This window comes from Sphaeramia orbicularis, chromosome 19, assembly GCF_902148855.1.
Source record: "Sphaeramia orbicularis chromosome 19, fSphaOr1.1, whole genome shotgun sequence".
Classification (NCBI taxonomy): Eukaryota; Metazoa; Chordata; class Actinopteri; order Kurtiformes; family Apogonidae; genus Sphaeramia; species Sphaeramia orbicularis.
Genome location: NC_043975.1, coordinates 698,268 through 717,769, shown reverse-complemented (window position 1 = coordinate 717,769; position 19,502 = coordinate 698,268). Strand labels below are relative to the sequence as shown.

Below are 19,502 nucleotides of genomic sequence, written 5' to 3'. Positions count from 1 at the left end.
AACTGGGAGTCATTTTAGGGTCAGAGGAGCTTCACTGCAGTCGGACACAAACACCTCTGAGGTTGAACTGGTTTGAGCCCAGTGGGATCTACAGTCAAATAATAGTCCTCAAAACCTTTACAATAAATGTGAACAACCTGAAAATTAAGTACAATTTGAACAATATTCTGTCTGTCACTAAATGTTATGTAGATCCGATTTGTATGTTGTGTTCATAAGTTGACACATAATATTGTAGACTTTATTCTTATTTTAGTTCCACATGTCCAAACTTCAAAATTTCAACAATATTATATTTGTTGTCACATTGTGTGTAATAATGCACAATGTACAAGTGATAAGTATGAGGCAGAATATTGTTAAAATTTAGCTTTTTTTTCTGAAGAAATTACTTTTTTTTTCTGGTTATTCACATCTTTTTGGTGAAAAGACAGTTACCTCCATCAAGAAAGTTCTGTTTTTGCCAGGGTTGGTTGCTTGGTTGGTTGCTTGGTTGGTCCGGATCACTGTCTGAATTCAGGAACTTTTAAAAGGCTTCCTCATCACTGGGGGTTATTTTCAACATGCATGTGGAACTGCACAATGAACGGTCAGAGTGCTTGGTAAAAAAAATCCAAACTCATTTCCCAACAGGTTCAACAACATACTAAAGATTGATTCATCATGTGTAGCAAAAGTGATATAGCTGTTTGTCTGTGAGCAAGATAACTTCAAAAGTTATGGACAGATTTGGATGAAAATTTCAGGAAATGTTGATGCTGGCACAAGGAAGAAGTGAGTAGATTTTGGTGGTGATCGGGGGGGGGGGGGGCTGATCTGCCTTGGCGGAGGTCTGCACTCTCTGAGTACTTTTCTAATTTGTAAATGTAAATATTGTCATAATTTTAATGTTTTTATTGCTCTAAATGAAGAGAAAAACTTGCAGTTGTCATTTATAGGTTTTATGTTATTATTTTGATGGTTTGTCCCGCTTCAGATGGAACTGGGCTGAATGTGGAACCTGAAACTAAAATGAGTTTGACACCCCTGCTCTAAACAGACGTCCAGCCTCCTGGCAGCAGATGGACGTCCGCTGTACCAACATGGACGACAGAACGGCCGCAGCGAAAAAACAAAAGATCCTCTGGAACCGGTCCACCAAAAGAGACCGAAGCAGAGGGTCTGTGGAAAAAAGCAGCTCATTAGAAAGAGTCAGGACTGGAACCTGCAAAACCTGCACACACTTTAACCCACTGGGTACAACCTTTTATACTCCTGATCCCATTTTAACATCACACATTTATGGGGACCCCAGACATTCAAAACAAAGACTTTTTTTTTTTTTTTTTTGCTAAAAGTAATTTGTTTTTGATCCTGTAATAGTCTGCTATACTATGTTTCAAATAAATGTTAATTTCAGAAGACATTTAATCTATATAATGTCTATTATTGTGGACGGAGGCAGAAAATCCAGGTGTAGATTACTGCACAAAGACAGAACTGGATTTTCCCAGGTCAGAATATGTGCAGTTTGGGTCTGTAAGGGTTAAAGGTGGACGTTTGGGTCTGTAAGGGTTAAAGGTGGACGTTTGGGTCTTTAAGGGTTAAAGGTGGACGTTTGGGTCTTTAAGGGTTAAAGGTGGACGTTTGGGTCTGTAAGGGTTAAAGGTGGACGTTTGGGTCTGTAAGGGTTAAAGGTGGACGTTTGGGTCTGTAAGGGTTAAAGGTGGACGTTTGGGTCTGTAAGGGTTAAAGGTGGACGTTTGGGTCTGTAAGGGTTAAAGGTGGACGTTTGGGTCTGTAAGGGTTAAAGGAGGACGTTTGGGTCTGTAAGGGTTAAAGGTGGACGTTTGGGTCTGTAAGGGTTAAAGGTGGACGTTTGGGTCTGTACGTTTGGGTCTGTAAGGGTTAAAGGCGGACGTTTGGGTCTGTAAGGGTTAAAGGTGGACGTTTGGGTCTGTAAGGGTTAAAGGTGGACGTTTGGGTCTGTAAGGGTTAAAGGAGGACGTTTGGGTCTGTAAGGGTTAAAGGCGGACGTTTGGGTCTGTAAGGGTTAAAGAGGACGTTTGGGTCTGTAAGGGTTAAAGGCGGACGTTTGGTCTGTAAGGGTTAAAGGAGGACGTTTGGGTCTTTAAGGTTAAAGGTGGACGTTTGGGTCTGTAAGGGTAAAGGTGGACGTTTGGGTCTGTAAGGGTTAAAGGTGGACGTTTGGGTCTGTAAGGGTTAAAGGAGGACGTTTGGGTCTTTAAGGGTTAAAGGTGGACGTTTGGGTCTGTAAGGGTTAAGGTGGACGTTTTCTGTAAGGGTTAAAGGTGGACGTTTGGGTCTGTAAGGGTTAAAGGTGGACGTTTGGGTCTGTAAGGGTTAATCTGCCCTTAAAGTACATAGTGGTTGTCTTCTTCCTCAGTCTCATAAACCCCCTTAGACTTAGACTTATTAAAGTCGTCTCATATTCTCACTTAAATCCCACTGTTGGTTTCCTTTTGGTTCTCTCAGGTTCATTTGTGTGTTTCAGTCCGTTTTAAAAACACTCATTAATTCCAGCGTTCGTGTTTCTGTCCGCCTCATTATCGGCGTTGCGTAACGTTTGTTTATGACAGCGGTGGCAGGTGGACGGGTTCGAGTGTTCAGGTAGCTGCAGAGGCGTGGGGAGACATTGAGGTCTCCAGGCTATCATATGTAAGGTGTTGTGACGGTGGGCGGACGCTGTACACAACCGGGACAGGAGATGCGACGCTGCGGTGGAAGTCGGAGGATGTCTGCGCTGTTTTGCCCCGACGACGTCCACCTGAGACGCACCTGGAGACCTAAAACCTCGGGACTTTGACTTATTTCAGCTGCTTTATTCTGGGATTTAAGGAAGGCTGATGGTGGAACACTCGGTCCAGTTGAAGGTCCCGGTCCTCAGACTGTCCTGAACGTGTCCACCGCTGTCCTCAGAGAGACCTTTGTCCTTCAGATGGAGGTGGACACTGAGTTCAGACCTCAGGATGGGTTCATTGTCGGTTGACCGGTCAATAGGCTACTGTGAAGCAAGGTTCGAATAGTTTTGGATTTTTCATTCTAGTTTAGTTTTATTTAGTTTGGACTTTTTTCTCTACTTCAGTTCGTTTTAATTTGTTTTTAGAGCAGGTTTGATAGTTTTTATTAGTTTTCATTTTTTTCTAAATGCTTAGTTGTAGTTCAGTTGTAGTTCAGTTGTAGTTCAGTTGTAGTTCAGTTGTTTCAGTTGTAGTTCAGTGGTCCTCTTTCTCTTCTTCTCTGTGCTCCTATTCAAATCAATCCCAGACAGGACTCTGCTGCTTTAGTCTCCATGTTTCCAGGTAGAGTGGGGACCAGAAGACGACTGGAAACCACAAGTGAACACAAGTGACGGAGCAAAAAGTGTCGTATGGAGACAGCACAGAAAATTACTTAAGGGAAATAATCAATTTTCGTATCAATTCGACAAAGACGAAAACGAAGGGAATTTTATCCATAATTTTTATCCGTTTTAGTTACTTTTGTAAACACACAATACAGTTTCAGTTAGTTATGTTTTTTTTTTTCTTTCAATTATAGTTTATATTTATTTCAGTTAACGAAATGTTTTACAATTTTGCTTTTGGTCATTTGGTTAGTTTTTCATTAACGGTAATAACCTTGGTTCAAACCCAGTCTGAACAGGTGTGTCCTTTAACCTGGACTACAGCTTGGACATCTTCTCCGACAAACTACCGGTCGGATTCATTTGAAATTTTTTTATGTATCTTCTTTTGGACAATGTCTACAAAGTGTCTTCACAGTTTTTATTTGATTAGATTGTTGAATTTTGACTAATTTTTGAAATATTCTAAATGTTCTGTCCTTCTAATGGTCCGTATTTGAATGGTTTATAACATGTAAATGGTTCCAGATCACTTTTTTTTTGTAATTATCTTTTTATTGGAAAGGCAAATGTCCATCACATACATAATTACAACCTTAATCATTCAAAAAAATAAATTAGGATGGATATAGAAAGTTTCAGTAATTATATCCATACTGCCCTTCCAGAATTTCCTTTTATGGGCCTTTAATTTACACTTAAAACAATAAGCCACACAACAGAACGGGGATCTTATAAAATTTTTTGTTTCTTCTTCATCTGTTTCTTCTTCTTTGGTCTGATCTGTTTCTTCTTCAGTTTATTTGGTGTTTCTTCTACACTTGCACCGCTCTCTTCTTTCTCCCCATAACCTCAATCTTCGGAGCATCTTTAATGTGAATAAATCAATAAATACTGGACACATAAGCGCACCCCCCCCCCCCCTTTCCCCCAGTGTTTCTGTGAAATGCTGATGGTGCTCGCCATCAGCAGCTTTTCTGTTGAGACGCTGCCGGCTGATTGGCTCATTAAAGTTTCTGTCGTGCATCACATTCATAAAGGTCGAGTGCCGTGATGTTTTAAACCACGATGCCGCTTTTATGTAACGAAGACGTGCAGATTGAAGCAGTACTACGTCGGCGTGTGTTCAACTCGGTCCTTCACCTGATACTTGACCTTTTGAACGTCTTGTGACTCCCTGAATGAGAATCCGCCGGGAAGCTACAAGACAGGTCCGACCACTTCCAGTTCCTCCGAGTTCAGTTTCAGCCGAAGCTCGTAAAACTGCTGAGGAATTCCTGAGGTGTCGCACGCCCGTACGCCGGGACACGCCCACGCCCGTCGTAGATCGTCGAAGGTTCCCGGGCTGTTGCAACGGTTGACCTCAGCGCTTTGGTCTGAGCGTGACATCAGCGTGGGCGACCTCATCCGCCATCGCCACGGTGATGATTCACCAGCGGCCTCTGTGTTTGGCTCCAGGTTGTGTTTGTGTGTCAGTGTCGCTGCTGCTGCTTCTTCAGCCATGTTTCGCCCACGTGAAGGACCCGCTGCCGTTGAGATGTTCTTTTCTTACTTGAACGACCAAATGTGGACTCATTCTTCTTCCTGTGTCTTCAAAGTTGAGGAGTTGTTTAACAGCCTGGTCCTGTTGAGCGATATGAGTCAGACCTGGTATCACCTCATGTGGTCGTAGATGTTGGACATAATAGGAACGAAATCCAACCAAAACTGTTGAAAATAATCAATGAAGTCGACACAAATGAATAGAATAACAGATAAAAACTAGAAAAGCACTCAGAGAGTGCAGACCTCCGCCAAGGCAGATCTGGCCCCCACCCCCCACACCCATCACCCCCAAAATGTAATCATTTCTTCCTTGTGCCAGTATCAACATTTCCTGAAAATTTCATGAAAATCTGTCCATAACTTTTTGAGTTATCTTGCTAACAAACAAACCCTTGCAAAAACATAAGGTAAAAAGATACTGTTCTAAGCTACAGGTGGATCCAACTGGAGGAGAATCGGAGTCGTTTTGAATTTTTGATGAAGTTTGGAAAATTGTAGATGTTGTGACCTTGCTGTGACCTTGAACTTTGGCCTACTTGACCCAAAATTTAATGGGTTGGTCCCAGGGCCTAGGCCTATCTGTGGGGAAGATTTGGGAAAGATGGGTGGAAGAGTTTTATCGTAAAGTTGCAAACAAACAAACAAACAAACAAACAAACACACAAAGCAAAGTGATCACAACACCTCCTGGAGGAGGTAAGTGAAACAGTCTATGAAATAAACAAAACAATTGGCGTTTCTCAATATGAAGTTTGTTGAGTTCAGTCTTGGTAAGAATCGTAATTTTTGGAACAGTTGTTCGTAAACTTTCCTCCCTGGTTCTGCTGTGGTTCTACTGTGGTTCTGCTGTGGTTCCACTGTCAGCTCCCTGTTGTCATTGGTCAGAGGTTAGCTTTATCGTTACAAAAGTTGGAAAAGGTTTGCTTTGACGAAGGTTGAACTGTTGCAGGATTTCTATAATTATTTAGTTACTAACTTCTAGAAGATGACACCAATAACTTAGAGGCATTTCCTTAAAGTCAAACCTTCCAATTATGGGTCGTCTCCTCTGCAGTCGCCACAGAAGCCGCCTTTACCTTCAAGAGGAAGTTGACAGTAGCATGAAAATGCATCTTGGGATATTTTCCAGTCAAGTCCACACCAAGTCACCAACCAGTTCATCCTGAAATACTGATGTTTCTAAACTCCTGTGGACATAAGTATGGTGGACACTGTCATATGTCCTGTTCATGAGGATCGGACACAAATATCAGTATTTCCTTCAAGTTTAAGGGCAGTAGCCCTTATTGTTTGGAATCCCAGACCCCTGTTTGAAAACAAACACCTGAATTCAACGTGTCCACAGACTTTTGGACATATTTGGTACCTCCTAAAGGTTTTCCCGATTAATCCATTCTCCTGAATCTGCTTTACGTTCTAACTCAAACCTGTGGAGACGACCAGGCGTCTGCGGCCGCTGGTGTTGTTTCAGACATGTCAGTGTGTTCTTTTGTGGTGTGAATGCTAACCCCTGCTGGTGGTTCTTGGTGGTGTGAATGCTAACACCCCTGCTGGTGGTTCTTTGTGGTGTGAATGCTAACCCCTGGTGGTGGTTCTTGTGGTGTGAATGCTAACCCCTGGTGGTGGTTCTTTGTGTGTGAATGCTAACCCCTGGTGGTGGTTCTTTGTGGTGTGAATGCTAACCCCTGCTGGTGGTTCTTTGTGGTGTGAATGCTAACCCCTGCTGGTGGTTCTTTGTGGTGTGAATGCTAACCCCTGGTGGTTCTTTTGTGGTTCTCCTTCAGTACGTGGAGGCCATCAGCAGTAAACAGGGGGAGCTGGACACTACATCGCCGAAGGATACAAGAACGCCCTGTCGGAGGAGAGGAGGCGCTACTGCTTCCTGGTCGACCGTCAGTGCGCCGTCGCCAAGAACAGCAGCACCTACCACAACAAGGTGAAGAGGCCGTTACCATGACAACGGGGCTTTGATCCGCATTAATGATGTTTCTGTCCTTGGACTCACTTTTATTCAAGTAGAGTTTTTCATGGAAGTCTGTCAGTGTTTTTTCTAATTAACATGTAACTAAACTCTGTAAGTGTTGAAGAAACTTTAGTTCTTCATGTGTTTGGTTCTTCTTCGTGTGTTTGGTTCTTCTTCGTGTGTTTGGTTCTTCTTTGTGTTGTTTGGTTCTTCTTTGTGTGTTTGGTTCTTCTTCGTGTGTTGGTTCTTCTTTGTGTGTTTGGTGGTTCTTTGTGTGTTTGGTTCTTCTTTGTGTGTTTGGTTCTTCTTCGTGTGTTTGGTTCTTCTTTGTGTGTTTGGTTCTTCTTTGTGTGTTTGGTTCTTCTTCGTGTGTTTGGTTCTTCGTCTTCTTTCATACTCACATTTCATTGATGTATAATTTTTGTCATTTGTCTTTTTGTGGTAACACTGTAAACTTTAATTGTGAGTCAACTCTACAGTGTTCTCATTCCTCTGTATTTCCTCTGATGTGTCGGTCGATGGTTGGATCTACTTCTATTCGTATTCATGGTAAACATCTGGTGTTTTTAAAGAAGCGTCAGTGCAGTCGAGTCTGTCCATCTCACTGTTCCTCATCCATTCAGAGACTGACAGGAAGTAAGGTGTTGAATGGAGCGGTGCTGCTGCTGCTGGTGGCGGGGGGGGGAGTGGGTGAGGGGGAGGGATGACCCACTTCTTCAGGAACACTTAGTTCAGACTGTGAGTGGGAGGGAGTGTCTGAAAGAGTGACAGAAACACAGACAGAAGCTGAGCAGAATGAAGAGGGAGATGAAGAACAGGTCCTGACCCCACTTCCTGTCACTTCCTGTCACTTCCTGTTCCAACAGGAGGCGGGAGGGCGGGTCATGTGATGACGTTACAGAGGTCGGCCGAGGTTAACGACGGCCGGACTTAACGAGCAGAACAGTCCTGACTTAGTACTGACTGATTCAGGTCCTGATTTTCAAAGACTAGAAACAAAGCGTGGAAATGTGGTCGGATTATTTCAGGAGTCGGTCTGTAATGGAAGACCTGGTCCTGTTGGAGTCGGTCCCTAATCAAAGACCAGGTCCTGTTGACCCCCATGAAGTAGAACCTTCACCCACTGAGCAGCTCTGGAGGGGTTTATCTGTGAGGTGGACCTGCACTTAGAAAAACAGACATATGAGTTTAGAGGTAGAACCACGTACGGGTCCAGTTTGACAGGGTACTGTTCTGATCCTGGTCTGGCTTTGACTGTGTCCCATCCTGATCCTGATCCTGGTCCTGGCTCTGGTCTTGGTCCTGCAGGGTAAGGAGCTCCTGGCCCAGAAGATCCCGGTTTGGCAGCAGGCCTGCGCGGGAACCCAACAAGCTCCCGGACCGGGCCGTGTTCCTGGCCCAGCAGATGAGTGGAGCCGCGGGGGGCCTGCCCATCTCTGAGCCCCTCCCTGGGGCCAAACCTCTGCCCCTGCCCCCAGAGCTGGCAGCCCTGAGAGCAGGAGGAGCCCTGGGCCAGCAGGTCAGTCTGACCCACCTGCTCCTCACACCTCCTGCAGATGTGTCCTGTCTCTCCACCTCCTCCTTTCATCTCCTCCTCTTTCACCTCCTCCTCCCTCCTCCTCCTTTCATTTCCTCCTCCTTCTTTCACCTCCTCCTCCTTTCATCTCCTCCTCCTTTCACCTCCTCCTCCTTCCTCCTCCTTCCTCCTCCTTCTTTCACCTCCTCCTTTCACCTCCTCCTCCTCCTCCTTCCACCTCCTCCTTTCATCTCCTCCTTTCACCTCCTCCTTTCATCTCCTCCTCCTTCTTTCACCTCCTCCTCCTTTCATCTCCTCCTCCTTTCACCTCCTCCTCCCTCCTCCTCCTTCTTTCACCTCCTCCTTCCACCTGCTCCTCCTGCTTCCTCCTCCTTCCACCTCCTTCAGACGCCTCCTGTCTCTCCTCCTCCTTCTTTTTCTCTCTTTTTCATTAATCAGTGTTTGTTGACCCACATCTACACCTCGTTGTCATTATTGATGTGCTGCGGTCTTTATGTAACGGCTGTGAACCCCCCTCACCCCCCCCACCCCAGAGGCTGATGGGTGCTGTGGACGGGGCCATGCCGGTGATGAACGGCACTGCGGGGGCCCACGGTGTGGACGACTACCAGCAGTGGATGGAGGGGAAGATGGCCCAGGGGAAGGTGGCCCCCCAGACCCAGAGGACACGGGGGGGACGTCTACTCCAACACCCTGCCCGTCCGCAAGGCCGCCCCCGCTAAGAGCAAGACCACCCTGAGTAAGACCTGGACCCTGGACCTGGACCTGGACCAGGACCTGGGCCCTGGACTACACCTGTATTTCCCATTAACTTAGTTTACTGTACTGTTTAATAAATAATAATAATAACAAATATAATACAAATAAATAATATAATAATAATAATTAACTTTGTTTTATTTATTATATTTTATTTTATTTATTTTGTACTTTCTCTGTCATGTGACCTGACATAATGTGACTGAGGCTAACGTGTTCACTTCAGTCTTAGTTCAGGAACGTTCCAGTCCATATATGAATAAGATGCAGTAGATGTTTTGACCAATCAGCTGCTGTTTCCGTGGAGCAGCAGCCAATCAGAGCTGAGACGTCTAAAAAATCAGTTCCAGATTCTGAAGTTCTGAGCCTCATTAGAAAACAATGAGCAGAGACTTTAGACCACTGAGTCATGGTTGTGGGTTTGTGTCAGAACTGTCAGCTGGGGAACTGAACAACAATCATTTTCACTTCTGTAAAAACGCAACACATTGCATTGTGGGATATTTAGCAGAAACAGGTCGTATTTGTTCCAAAGCAGGTCACTGAACTGCATCAGTTTTTCAGCAGATTTACTTATTTATTTATTATTTATTTTTACAGAATCACAACAACAAGAAACTACAAGTCCCCATAAATAATAAAAAAAACAAGCAAAAACAAACAAACAAACAAAGACAATAACCATGAAGGAAAAAACACAAAAAACTGATAAATGACAATTGACAAAAAACAGGTTAAAAAAGACAAAACCAAACAACAAAAGGACCTTGGAGTTTTAAAGATTCATCAATCTTTTTTTTAATTTTTTTTATTAAATTTTTTTTACTAACAAAATCACAACAAGAAGAAACTACAAGTTTCCATTAAAAAAAACCAAACAAACAAGCAAAATGAAAACAAACGAAAAAAGACAATAACCACGAGGGAGGAAAAAAAACACAAGAAAAACCTGATAAATGACAATAGACAAAAATCAGGAAAAAAAAAGACGATTGATGAAATAAATTATATATATATATCTATATATATATATATATATATTCATACACACATAAGACAATAAACAGAAAACAAGGAGAGTAGACTGAAAAAAACCAAAAAATAAACATAATCGACAAAAACAGATTAAAAAGACAAAAGCAAACAGGAAGGAGCCTGGAGTTTTAAACATTCATCAGATTCATGTGGTTTTGGTTTTAATTTTTCTTCTGTGCCGAACGTTGGTCCGCTGCAGTTGTTTTAAAATGCTGCACCAATAAAGTTGGATTGGATCAGATCTACTTGATAATTTGCTTGCAACATCAGATTCAGTCCTTCATGTCCTTAACCCACCCCCACCCTCCCCCCTTCTCTGCCCCCCCCAGCTGAGACCCGTACCCTGGCCCAGGTCCAGCTCCATGGCGGCGGGGCTGGAGCGGATACGGTCGGACCCGGGTCCAGGCCATCTTCTTCCCACACGGCCGGAGACAACAGCACCCTGCTGAGCTTCTGCGAGGGCGACGGTCATCACACTGCTGGTGCCCGAGGCCAGAGACGGGTGGCACTACGGAGAGAACGAGAAGAACCGCATGTGAGTACAACGCCCACATGTCCACCAGCTCCTGACACTGCAGGTGTATGTGCAGTATCTTCTTTGGAACAATGTCCATAAAGTGTGTTCAGTTTCAGAATTTTTTTTTTTTAATTTTTGAATTATTACAAATTTTATTTACTTATTCTTATTTTTTTCATTTTTGGTTATTTTGTTCTTTTTTTCATGTTGATTAATTTGTTCATTTTTGTTTTATAATTCCCTCCTCCAGGAGGTGTTGTGATCACTTGCTTTTTGTTTTGTTTGTTTGTTTGTTTGTTTGTTCTCATCTTCAGTGTAAAACTCTTCCACCCATCTTTCCCAGATCTTCCCACAGATAGGCCTAGGCCCTGGGACCAACCCAGTCCATTTTGGTCCAGTAGGACAGGGTTCAAGGTCACAACATCTACAGTTTTCCATCTGTCATCATTGAGACATTTTCCAAAATTCCTCCAAAATTCCAAACGACTCCGATTCTCCTCCAGCTGGATCCACCTGTAGCTTAGAACAATCTCTTATATGTGGAACTAAATTGTCCACATCCACCAGGACCCTGAACACAGACCAGAACCAGACCAGACCCGGTTTTTTCCTCATTAAACCTGTTGTTCCGTCCTCCTCCTCTAGGCGGGGCTGGTTCCCCTTCTCCTACACTCGGCTCATTTCCGACGCAGACGGTGAATCCATGAGGCAGCTGCGAGTTCACAAGTAGGTTCATGGTTTTTCACAATAAAGCCTCAGCACAGACCTAAACATTTCACTAAACAGAAACTGTAGATGGGCGGGGTCACAGATGGACCGCCCACTACTGTTCGATTCATAATTATTATATATATTAATTACACTCTTGTTTGCCTGTTAGTGTTGTTGTTTACTTGCTTGTGTTGTTTACAGTGTTGTTTTACCTGTTTATGTTTATAGTTTTGTTTACATCTTAGTGTTGTGTTGTTTACCTCTTTGTGTTGTTCAGTGTTGTTTACCTGTTTGTATTAGTGTTGTTTACCTGTTTGTATTATTGTTTACATCTTAGTGTTGTTGTTGTTGTTTACCTGTGTTCAGTGTTGTTTACCTGTTGGGTGGTTTGTTACCTGTTTGTGTTGATATTTACCTATTTGTGTTGATGCTTATAGTTTGTTTAAATGTTAGTGTTGTTGTTTACCTGTTTGTGTTCAGTGTTGTTTGCCTATTAGTGTTGTTGTTTACCTGTTTGTATTATTGTTTACATCTTTGTGTTGTTGTTTACCTGTTTTTGTTCAGTGTTGTTTAACTGTTGGTGTTGTTGTTTACAGTGTTGTGTACTTGTTGGTGTTGTTGTTTACCTGTTAGTGTTGATGTTTACAGTGTTGTTTACCTGTTGGTGTTGTTGTTTACCTGTTGTTGTTGGTGTTGTTGTTTACCTGTTGTTGTTGTTGTTGTTGTCTACCTGTTGTTGTTGTTGTTTACCAGTTGTTGTTGTTGTTTACCTGTTAGTGTTTTACCTGTTTTTGTTGTTGTTTACCTGTTGTTGTAGTTGTTGTTGTTGTTGTTTACCTGTGTTAGTGTTTACCTGTGTTGTTTACCAGTTAATGTTTTACCTGTTGTTGTTTTTTACCTGTGTTGTTTACTTTTTGTTGTTGTTGTTCTTGTTTACCTGTTGGTTTGTTTACCTGTTGTTGTTTACCCAGTCGGTTTTGTTTACCTGTTGTGTTTACCAGTTGGTTTTGTTTACCTGTGGTTGTTGTTGACCTGTTGTTGTTTACCAGTTGTTGTTGTTTTACCTGTTGTTGATGTTGTTTACCTGTTGTTGATGTTGTTTACTTGTTGTTGTTGTTTACCTGTTGTTGTTGTTTACCTGTTGTTGTTGTTGTTTACTTGTTGTTGTTGTTTACTTGTTGTTGTTTACCTGTTGTTGTTGTTGTTTACCTGTTGTTGTTGTTGTTGTTGTTGTTGCTTACCTGTTGTTGTTGTTGTTGTTTACCAGTTGTTGTTGTTGTTGTTGTTTCCAGTCTCCACCATGGTAAAAGCAGTAGTACAGGGAACCTTCTGGAACGGGACGACCTGACGCTGCCTGTGGCCGACTACGGCGTCCACCCTCGCATGGCGGCGGCGGCGGCGGCTCAGAGCGCGGTGGCGCTCCACGGCCGACAGCAGCGTCCGTACAGCGTGGCCGGACCCGGATTCACACAGGTGGGCGGGGGCCAAAACACAAACGGCAGCGGGATCTGCCCACTCATACCCGCATCTGTCCTCAGATTCATTCATAAAACAGTCGTCGTCGCCATGGAAACAAAGGTCAATGTTAATGATTAGTTGACTTTATTTAGACACAATATCGACCACGTAAAGAAACCGAAAGTGTTTGATTCAAACTAAATATATTCACTAGATTTGAACAAACATTTGTCCAACTTCAAAATGTGCAGGATTGAAAAAATAAAAATAAGAAACTAATTAAAAAGGTCCAAATTAAACCAAAACCAGCTGCACAGTAATTATATAATTGATGATAATCAGGGTGATTTGAGGGAAATTAAACTTTTATTTTATTATTTTTTCATGCTCCTGGACTTTCGAATGTTTGCAGATCCACATCGTCTATTCCTGTAAAAATCCACTCCTCTGTAAAAACTGTGTAAAAAGTTAAAACTGGGCAAAAACAGGTCAAAACTGAGTAAAAACATGCAAAAAAACAGGTTAAAAAAAAACATAAAAAACAGCTAAAAACTGGGTAAAAAACTGATTTACAAAAAAAAAAACACGTAAAAAGGAGGAAAACTGAATAAACACAGGTAACATGGATAAAACATCAGTAAAACCCGGTAAAAAAAACTGGGTCAAAACAGTTACAAAAGGATAAAATCAGGTAAAAACTTTGAAAACTGGGTAAAAACAGAAAAAAAAAAAAAACTGGTAAAAATGGATTAAAAACTGGTAAAAACAGGTAAAAAACAACAACAGGTAACAAAATAAAGCTGGGGAAAAACAGATTTAAAAAACAGGTAAAATGTTTAAAAAGAGAAAAAAAAACATTTAAAAATAGGTAAAAAAAAAAAAAAAAAAAGGTAAAAAACGGAGTTAAAACAGGTGAAAACGATTAAAATGGATAAAAACTGGTAAAAACAGGTAAACAGAACAAGGTAAAAACGGAGTTAAAACAGGTGAAAACAGATTAAAATGGATAAAAACTGGGTAAAAACAGGTAAACAGAACAAGGTAAAACGGAGTTAAAACAGGTGAAACAGATTAAAATGGATAAAACTGGGTAAAAACAGGTAAACAGAACAAGGTAAAAACGGAGTTAAAACAGGTGAAAACAGATTAAAATGGATAAAAACTGGTAAAAACGTTAAACAGAACAAGGTAAAAACGGAGTTAAAACAGGTGAAAACAGATTAAAATGGATAAAAACTGGGTAAAAACAGGTAAACAGAACAAGGTAAAACCGGAGTTAAAACACGTAAAACTGGGTCAAACATGTTAAAGCAGGTAAACTGCAGCGGGCGTCGTCTGCTTTTCCTTCATGTTACGGGTTAAGTGATGAAGGTGAAGAAGAAGAAGATGGGGATGACCTGATGACCTGATGACCTGATGACCCGATGACCTGGGTCACGTTGTGGGCGGGGCTTTAATCAGTCCTGTTCATGTGACTGGTCGTCACTTGTTTGGTTCTTGAACACGTTTTCAGACTCGGTTTGTTCTGTTGGTTTAAACCAGATCAGCTTTAATCTGAAGCTCATCCTCAGTTTGAACCAGTTACAGAAAAACCTGCAGATTTAAAACTGGACCAGGAGGAGGTTCAGATCTGATCTGGTCTGATCTGGTCTGATGTGTGTGTGTGTGTTTTCATCTCACACAGATCACACACACACACACGTTCCATCAGTTCCCTGCTGCTTGCCAATGGTTCACTCCTGGTCCCACTGGGTTCACTCCTTGTCTTTGCTTGCCCCCTGCTGCTTCCACTGGTTCACTCCTTGTTCCACTGTTCACTCCTGGTCTTTGCTGCCCCTGCTTGGTCCCACTGGTTCACTCCTGGTCTTTGCTGCCCCCTGCTGGTCCACTGGTTCACTCCTGGTCTTTGCTGCCCCTGCGCTGCTTTCCACTGGTTCACTCCTGGTCTTTGCTGCCCCCTGCTGCTTTCCACTGGTTCAACTCCTGGTCTTTGCTGCCCCCTGCTGCTTCCACTGGTTCACTCTGGTCTTTGCTGCCCCCCTGCTGCTTCCACTGGTTCACTCCTGGTCCCACTGGTTCACTCCTGGTCTTTGCTGCCCCCTGCTGCTTCCACTGGTTCACATCCTGGTCCCACTGGTTCACTCCTGGTCTTTGCTGCCCCGCTGCTTCCACTGGTTCACGTCCTGGTCTTTGCTGCCCCCTGCTGCTTCCACTGGTTCACTCCTGGTCCCACTGGTTCACTCCTGGTCTTTGCTGCCCCCTGCTGCTTCCACTGGTTCACATTCCCTGGTCTTTGCTGCCCCTCTGCTCTTCCACTGGTTCACTCCTGGTCCCACTGGTTCACTCCTGGTCTTGCTGCCCCCCTGCTGGTCCACTGGTTCACTCCTGGTCTTTGCTGCCCCCTGCTGCTTCCACTGGGTCACTCCTGGTCCCACTGGTTCACTCCTGGTCTTTGCTGCCCCTGCTGGTCCCACTGGTTCACTCCTGGTCTTTGCTGCCCCCTGCTGCTTCCACTGGTTCACTCCTGGTCTTTGCTGCCCCCTGCTGCTTCCACTGGTTCACTGCACCCACCACACTGCTACAGCAGGTGGACAGAAGTCTGTGGACGCCTGCTGCTCCTCCTGGAGTTTAGTCCTTTCATGTTGAACCGCTCTCACCTTCTTTTATTCATTTTAGGTCTATTTTAAAAATAAATATTTACTGAGATAAAAGACAAACTATTTTTCACATTCAACACATTTTTATATTATTATTTGACGTTTATGTGACGTTTATTTGACATTTATTTGACGTTTATTTGACATTTATTTGATGTTTATTTGGTGTTTATTTTACATTTATTCAACATTTATTTGACGTTTATTTGATGTTTATTTGACATTTATTTTGACGTTTATTTGACCGTTATTTCTCCAGCTGAAGTCGTAACAAACCCTTTGAAGAGTGAATTTAATAATATTTGATCAAATATGTGAGTTTTTGCTCCAAAAGTCTTGTGTTTGGTTTGGACTGAGAACAGGAAGTGCATGAATTTCATGTCATGAGTGTGGTTTTCTTGTTTGTTTTTTATTTACTTTTTTTGGTGTGTTTGATGATGCTGAGTCTTCTGTTGTTGTTTTTTCATGGTGTGTATTTTGTCGTTTTTGTCTCCTCAGTCTGGAGGTTGAAGAATATGAGCCACGCTTCCCCACAAGGTGAGAAACCTTTGATTGTTTTATTATTATCAGTGAGTTTTCATTTCAAATGGAACTAATGTGGGTTTTGGTTCAAGTTCAGGTCGGTTTAAATTAACCCTTTGGTGTCTGTGTGAGCGTTTTATGCACATGTTGGACTTCATCTTATTAAAAGTCATAATATTTACATTATTTATTTTAGGTTTGAATTCAAAAGTTGTTCATTTTTGCCTCATTTTTTTAATATTCTGATCCATCCACTAAATGCATCCCATAATAAACAGGGTTAAGTTCCTACACCTAACACCCTAAGAAAAAAAATTCTTGAATTGAGAAAAAAATCTTGAATTAAGCAAAAAAAAATTCTTGAATTAAGTGGAAAAAAAAAATCTTTGATGAAGTAAAAATCGTCTTCCAGTGGAGCCGTGGAAGCTGCTGTTGTTCAGATGAGTGGTGAATCAGGTTCAGATCTACTGTCTGTAAATCAGGTCTTCTGTCTCAGTGTTCAGTTCCTCTGGAGGTGATCTGTCGGATTTTAATGGGATCAGATATCTGGACCAGAAATAACACCAACACACAGGACAGATTCAGTTTTTAACAGTGTCGGTGTTTAGATTATCTTATTTTTCTGCTTTGATTAAACTGAATTTTATAATAACAATACAAATTGGTCGATATTAATATCAAAAATATGGAGTAAATTTAGTTTGAAGAATAAATTAGCAGAAGAGGTCCATGATTTAGAGTGGATTTGAATTATAAAAATATGCAAAGGAAGTGGAATTATGTAATTATTAGTTTGTAAAAAGGGGGCGGAGTCCTATAAGTTCTATAAGTCCTTTTCGAGCGCTGAAAAATGCCGTTTGCCCTTGTGTGTGTTTCTTAATCTGATGGTTTCATGTGTTTGAACTAAAACTGAAACTAATATTGAATAAATAAAGTGACCTGAACTTTCAACTAAACCGCTGAAGGGGGACGTGACGGACAGGGGGATGTCTCCGCCCACTAACACCATCACTCTACCTCCATGTTCTTTGTTCTGTTTCGGTTTCCGTTCTGCTGTTTTAATTATGCCTTCAGACTCTTTTGTTTCCACGTTAGCCTGTCGGACGCCTTCATGTTTCCTTGAATGTTTTCCCTTAAACCGCCGCCTCATTTTGACTTCCTGTTCTCAACCTCCATCCACGCCTCCTCCCGCCTCTGCTCCGCCGCTCCTGCCTCTGCTCCGCCTCCTGCCTCTGCTCCCCGCCTCCTTCACACTCCATTCAAACACTCATCCATCCATTCTTCTGTCGATCAGCATCAAAAAAGACACAACGAAGGAAAACCTGAGCTCGTTTCAGATCATCTGTGTAAAAAAAAATAAATAAATAAAAAAAGTCTGATTGGTTTGGAAACTTTAAGATCCTGCAGAAACGTCAGAAACGAAAGCAGAAACGAGCTGAGTTTTCCTCCGATTCAGTGTCAAAGAATGAAAGATGTGGAGACGGTTGAGGGAACGGAGGACACCAGTCGTCCTGGGGTCATATGGTCGATAAAAACTAATATAATAATAATAATAATAATAATGAAAACAAAAATAATTTATACAAAAAATCTCGAATTAAGCAAAAAATAAGAATTCTTGAATTGAGAAAAATTTCTTGAATTAAGAAAAAATCTTGAATTATGCAAAAAAAATCTTGAATTAAGCAAGAAAAAATTCTAGAAGTGAGAAAAATAAATCTTGAATTAAGAAAAAAAAAAAAATTGAATTAAGCAGAAGAAATTCTGGAATTAAGTAAAAATATCTTGAATTAAGAAAAAACTTCTTGAATTGAGAAAAATAAATCTGAATTAAGCAAAAAAAAAAAAAACGTCTTGAATTAAGAAAAAACTTCTTGAATTAAGAAAAAAATCTTGAATTAAGAAAAAAAATTCTTGAATTGAGAAAAAATAAATCTTGAATTAAGAAAAAAATCTTGAAATTAAGCAAAAAAAAAAATCTTGAATTAAGAAAAAAAACTTCTTGAATTGAGAAAAAAAAATCTTGAACCTAAGAAAAAAAAATCTTGAATTAACAGAAGAAAAACCGACTGGACACACACGACCTGTTCGTACCATATGATTCTAGGGGGCGTGGTCGTAGGGGTGGGAGGGTCTGAAGTCTCACCTGGGGGAGGGGTTGCACCTCATGTGGGGGGGGTGGTGTGTCGTTGGCTCAGCATCTCCCTCCTCTTTGTCCACAGTTCCACAGAGGGGAAAGTTGATTTCCACAGTGTGAGGACAGACAGACAGACAGACAGACTGACCAATGGATGGCAGTAGGACAGGCCCCGCCCCTGAAACCCCACCGTCCAGGAAGAGGGCAATAGGACAGGGCCCCCGCCCCTGAAACCCTCACCGTCCAGGAAGAGGCAATAGGACAGGCCCCGCCCCCTGAAACCCCCACCGTCCAGGAAGAGGCAATAGGACAGGCCCCCGCCCCCTGAAACCCTCACTGTCCAGGAAGAGGCAATAGGACAGGCCCCGCCCCCTGAAACCCCCACCGTCCAGGAAGAGGCAATAGGACAGGCCCCGCCCCCTGAAACCCCCACCGTCCAGGAAGAGGCAATAGGACAGGCCCCGCCCCCTGAAACCCCACCGTCCAGGAAGAGGCAGTAGGACAGGCCCCGCCCACCCTTGAACCCCCCACCATCCAGGGTCCGGAAGAGCAATAGGAAAAGGCCCCTCCCCTTCCCTTCCAAAACCCCCCACCATCCAGGAAGAGGCGGTAGTATAGTTCCCCCCCCACCCCCACCCCCACTCCCTGTAACGGTTTAACCGGTCGAAGCCCAGAGTCCAGAACCAGATCCAGATGGAGGCGGAGCCAGAGCCTCAGATGAACGTTTGTGGGAGGAGTCATATGGGATATGGTGGATCTGCTCTGGGTTCTTCCAGACCCAGGTGGATCTGCTCTGGGTTCTTGGAGGATCCTCCAGTCCTGGATGGGACACACGTGGTTTCCTGTACATACATGTGCCAAACACAAGTGCTCGTCTCTAGTATCTACGACTGAAACGCACTTTTTAAACTAATGATCAGTATTTCTGTAAGGGTTTGAGTGTCGGCCGTCGTTCTTCTGGTTTCCGTGGAAACAGGCGGGCCTCTTTTCTTCTGTGTTGTGTTTTCGAAGGCTGGACCAGGTCTGTTTTCATCTGCTGCTAATCAGACACGAATTTAACCAATGAACACGTTTTCATCACAAACAGAAAATACAACAAACCTTCCACATTTTTCACCTCGTCCTTAAATCTGAATGTTTTCTGAAATTCTGACTTTTATAAATTCACTGTTTTTAGAAAATCCCTGTTTTTCTCGCAGATGTCGTTCGTTTCTTCGGTTTCATTAAATTGGCTAATTCGTCGTCCGGTCGTCGTCAATAGTTGATGTTTGTCCCGATTCCGCAGAGAAACAAATAAAATGTTAACGGACAGAAA

General features: G+C 42.6%; 1 long non-coding RNA gene and 1 pseudogene across 1 annotated transcript; one reads left to right on the top strand and one right to left on the bottom strand.

Annotated features, from left to right (window-relative positions):
- Positions 1–19,502, top strand: part of LOC115410120 (brain-specific angiogenesis inhibitor 1-associated protein 2-like) — a 69,241-nt pseudogene that overhangs the window by 38,453 nt on the left and 11,286 nt on the right.
- On the bottom strand, positions 43–19,496 carry LOC115410122 (uncharacterized). The gene is made up of 3 exons (XR_003934060.1): positions 19,296–19,496; positions 13,178–13,180; positions 43–54 (listed from the first exon to the last, which is right to left on the bottom strand). It is a non-coding gene; the product is annotated as an uncharacterized LOC115410122 (long non-coding RNA).